The following is a 4897-nucleotide window of genomic DNA, read 5'->3' as shown; positions in this document are numbered from 1 at the left end:
AACTCTGAAGAATGAGCCCCTGAGTCAGCAGCATGAGTGCATAAGAGGGCCATGACCTCTTCCCCCTTGTCCCAGACTCAAAGTGCTGGGACGCAGAAAGGACCACAAATAGCTGTACCTTGTTTGAACATTAGGGTATTAATCCAGCTGGGTAGCCATTATTGGTTTCAAAACAGTATTTAGAGCCATCCTAGTAGCTCAGAATGGTATTTTTGAAGATAGCCCAGTTGACTAAAATTGTCCTGTGTTGGTTTTGTCTTCTCCTCCTCCCCCAGGAATGAGATGGAAAGGCACTTCGTGGAGCTACTTCAGTTTAATATTAATGTTCCTTTCAGTGTGTATGCCAAATACTACTTTGACCTTCGCTCCTTAGCAGATGACAACAACCTGAATGTTCTATTCACTCCTCTTAGCAAAGAAAGAGCACAGAACTTAGAGGTAAGGCTGTGAAATCACTAACTGGGGTTTTCTGTCAGCCACCGAAGCCACACCTGTAGCTAAATTATATTAAGCAGTGATTAGGAAAATGGAAAGCTGTTAACAGTTTGAAGAGCTTATTGACCCGTTGGCATCATATTTCCTGTGTCTTTTATGGTTTATACAGGGATCCCACATTATAAAAAAAAAAAATTGTCTCTTCTGTAACCATAATACAGAATACTTTCAATCATATTTAATCTGTTCTTAATGGTTTTCCATTTGAACCTCTACACTTACATATAACCATACATGAATAATTTCTTAAAATTGTATCCCTAATCAGATGTACCTACATAATCTACTTACCACTCTTAACTGTCTTTTTTTTTTTTTTATATAATTGATGTTTTGGACTATTTCTACTGTCTTGATATTTTTAATAAATAAATAAATGTATTTATTTATTTATGGCTGCATTGGGTCTTCGCTGCTGCACGCGGGCTTTCTCTAGCTGCGGCGGGCGGGGGCTGCTCTTCATTGCGGTGCGCAGGCTTCTCATTGCAGTGGCTGCCCTTGTTGCAGAGCACGGGCTCTAGAGCGCAGGGTCAGTAGTTGTGGCGCACAGGCTTAGTTGCTCCTCGGCATGTGGGATCTTCCCGGACCAGGGCTCAAACCCGTGTCCCCTGCATTGGCAGGCGGATTCTTAACCACTGCGCCACCAGGGAATTCCCTCTTAACTGTTTTTTACTCAGCTTGCAGTTCGTGTGTGTGTGTGTGTGTGTGTGTGTGTGTGTGTGTATGTGTATCACAGTTCAGTCCCATGAGTTTATTAGACAAAGCATCCGTGGCTAACCTGAGAGACCTATACTTGGAAGGTATAATGTGGATTCAGATACTGGATGTAGAAAGTACATGAGTTTTTAATATAAATGGTAACGTACATGGAACAACGTAATACTTATGGCTTATGATTTTTGGTGGGTATACAGCAAAATTCACGACTGAAATGAACACATTTAAAATTGATACTTTCTGTGGTACCTTGGTGGTACTTTAGAATAAGATGTTTTTCTACCATAATTTATGTGCAAGTGAAATAGCACCTTTCAGCGCTTGTTATTAGACCTCTCCTACCTTCAGCACATACCTACCTGATTAAAATTTTCTTAGAGTATGTAATAACTAATGAAAACTGAAGAGAAGTTGAATAGCTGAGTAAACACTGATTTTGCCCAAGTGTATGTCCATTACGTTTAAGGATCACGTGTGTAGGTAACAGATGATATTGCTATTAGGAGCCTATCATTAGCAACCCAATTTTTAAGTAACTCTAAGTTATTAGGGCAAGTTACCCCTTGCCCCAGCAATCTAATCATAGCCCTTAAAGGTTATTAACTTAGGGAACTGTCAGTTAGTGTAGATATCAGCTATCCAAAGTAGCAGTAACTATGAACTATCTAAACGAATGGAGATGTGTGGCTTATCAATGATGCTTTTTTTGTTTTTTTAAGGTCCGAACATTTTTTTTCCCCCCTAATTATACCTATGTTCTACCTGATTGACTTTCCTAGGCCATTTCCAGATTGTGTGACGACAAATACAAAGACGTGTGTAGAGCTGCTATGAGAAGGTCTTTCAGCGCTGATCATTTCATTGGTATTCGGCGCTCCAATGCCATCCTCTCTTAAGGGAGAAGTGAGGGGTTGTAACATCATAAACCCCTCGAAACAAAGACTGGAGAAATATCACCTCTCCTGCTCAGAAACCAGCAAAGTTAGTATTTTCACCTTAAAGAAAGACATTGAATTTAAGAGACTCATGGACAAGCGAAGATTATGCTCATAGGAAAGAACGGGACCTCGTCAATGTAACACGCTCTTCTGTCCTTTTTATTGTAAACAGAGTTACAAAAACCACTCCAAAGCTAAAAGCTCCCAATCCACGCACAGATATCTGCTCCCAATCCACGCACAGATATCTGATAGCTGTGAGCTATGTGACGTTTTTTAATTAATAGTTTAAATTTTTAGACTTTAAAGACACTAGCTATATAACTTCTATGTTTTTCTTACCTCACTGTCCCATACTGCTGCATATTCCTTTAGAATCAGTGCAGTATTACCATCAAAAAATGGGACTCCAAAAAAAAAAAAAAGTAAAAAAACAAAAAAAGAAAAAAAAACAAAAAACAAAAAAAAAACAAAAAAGAAAAAAAAAAGAAAAAAAAAAAACAAAAAAGAAAAAAAAAACAAAAAAAAAACAAAAAAAAACATGGGACTCCTAACAACTCACAAAGCCAAACTTCGGAACAGACTGTTGTAGCATCGTTAGGTTTTGCAGGGTTCTTCCTCCCTACTATATCATTGAAGCTGCTAGTCATTATTGGCAATCAATTTAAACCAAAAAGCTGCTGAATAACACATGTCATCCAAATTCTTTGCAGGCAGTACTTATTAGCATATTAGCATGTTTGCGATCATAAACAGAGAAAGTAGGTTATTTCCTTCTATTGGGTCCGTGCTGCATTTCTTGTTAACTATAATGGTGCTTCTGATTTTGTGATGATTTTCCTCTTTGTTATATACTTGTGTTAAAGGATATTTTCATAATTCCAGCCAACATGGTGGTCCAGTAATTAACAAGCCGGTGATGAAATAGAAGGTGTCCCAAAAGTCTTAGAACAATTTTAAGCTTTAATATAGTGTGCTTGGATACTCCAGAACAGTGTCGCAGAAGTATAAATGCTAGACTGGCAAAACATCACTTGAAACTTTAATCGAATTTCTTCTAAACTCATTTACTTTTGTACATTTTAAACATTAAGCTTTTATTTTTTTATTTTTTATTTTTTTAAATGAATTAATTTATTTAATGGCGTGTTGGGTCGTTTCTGTGTGAGGGCTTTCTCTAGTTGTGGCAAGCGGGGGCCACTCTTCATCACGGTGCGCGGGCCTCTCACTGTCGCAGGCTCTCTTGTTGGGGACACAGGTTCGAGCCCTGGCTTGGGAAGGCCCGTGAGCAACAATTACTGAGCCTGCGCGTCTGGAGCCTGTGCTCCGCAACAAGAGAGGCTGCGATAATGAGAGGCCCACGCACCGCGATGAAGAGTGGCCCCCACTTGCCACAACTAGAGAAAGCCCTCGCACAGAAACGAAGACCCAACACAGCCATAAATAAATAAATACATAAATTTTAAAAAATAAAAAATAAAACAATAAACGCTTAACGTTTAAAATTTACAAAACTAAATGAGTTTAGAAGAAATTCGATTAAACTTTCAAATGATGTTTCGTAAGTTTGTGGCATTTATACTTCTACAAGTATCAAAGCTTAAAATTGCACTAAGACTTGAGGGGATACCTCCCCTCCTCTTTTTAAAATAGTCCTTTGCAAGGCTGGGCTGCTTACCTGCTTGATCACCTAAGTTTCTTTTTTCTAGATTTGGTAAAGGAATTATGAACAACAGTGTTAATTCACATGTAATAAATTGAAAAGAACTGGACCCTAGTAGTAGTGACAGGAGAGTAAGTGATACGAAACAGCTTTTCTATCCTGTGTGTTAACCTGGCTGTAGGTGTCTCACTTCAAGTTCTATGTAAGAGGAAACATATAAACCTTAGGAACCCTTACCTCAGGCTTTAAAAGGCAGGGAGGTCCAGTAATCAGTCTTTTTGGAGATTGGTAACGATGTCACCTAAACTTGAAATATTAAAAAAAAAAAAAAAAAAAGTGTTCTCAACTATGTGAAATCTTTCTCCTCCTACCTTCTCAAATGTAATCCTAGGAATTTTGCCTGTAAACAAAGCATTTCTGGGCCAGAAGTACTTTCTCTCTTTATAGCAAGGCTTCACATTATACTGAGTGCTGCAGGTTCCATCATTTTTAAGGGACAGAGACATAAATGATAAATTATGGTATATAAAATACTACAATCTACCACCTCAAAAAATATTGTTTATGGAGTTTGGAGCTTGGAAATTCAAGTACTGATTGCAGTTTTATTTTGAAAAGAATGCTACAACTTATGTGGTTTTTCTTCCTCATGTTTATATTAAAAGAAAAGCTAATAAACTCTGTTTTAATTAAAATATATGGCTACTGTGTTTGTAACACTTCTCACTGTTCACATAACATTACAACTCTGCCTAACTCAAATGTTTTCAGTCAGCTCTGATAGTCGGGCCTTAAAGCATTTTCCAACTAACCATTCATAAGTTGTTTTGACCCCTGCCTTTAGTTAAGATGTAGACATTTATTTCTTCAGCTTACGCTCTTTTCAACCTGAAGATAATCTAGTCCACTTAAAATCACTGGCTACAGTGCTCAGTGGCATAATGCATTAGATGGCATTTTTGAATTGTTTGTTATGGTGCCAAGATGGAAATGCACATTGAAAGATAAAAGTAGGTAAATCCACAGAGAAAGGAATTACAGGAATACTGTAGAATCAGAACTTGTTGTTTGAGGGTTTCAAGCA

General features: G+C 37.8%; 1 long non-coding RNA gene across 1 annotated transcript; it reads left to right on the top strand.

The window, feature by feature from the left end:
- Positions 1-334: 334 nt before the first annotated feature.
- LOC309653985 lies at positions 335-2912 on the top strand. Its single transcript, XR_014259695.1, has 2 exons — positions 335-438; positions 1992-2912. It is a non-coding gene; the product is annotated as an uncharacterized lncRNA (long non-coding RNA).
- The last annotated feature ends 1985 nt before the right edge of the window (positions 2913-4897 follow it).

This window comes from Balaenoptera physalus (assembly GCF_965194825.1).
Source record: "Balaenoptera physalus genome assembly, contig: HAP1_SCAFFOLD_1588, whole genome shotgun sequence".
Taxonomy (NCBI): Eukaryota; Metazoa; Chordata; class Mammalia; order Artiodactyla; family Balaenopteridae; genus Balaenoptera; species Balaenoptera physalus.
This window is presented reverse-complemented; position numbering and strand designations above follow the sequence as displayed.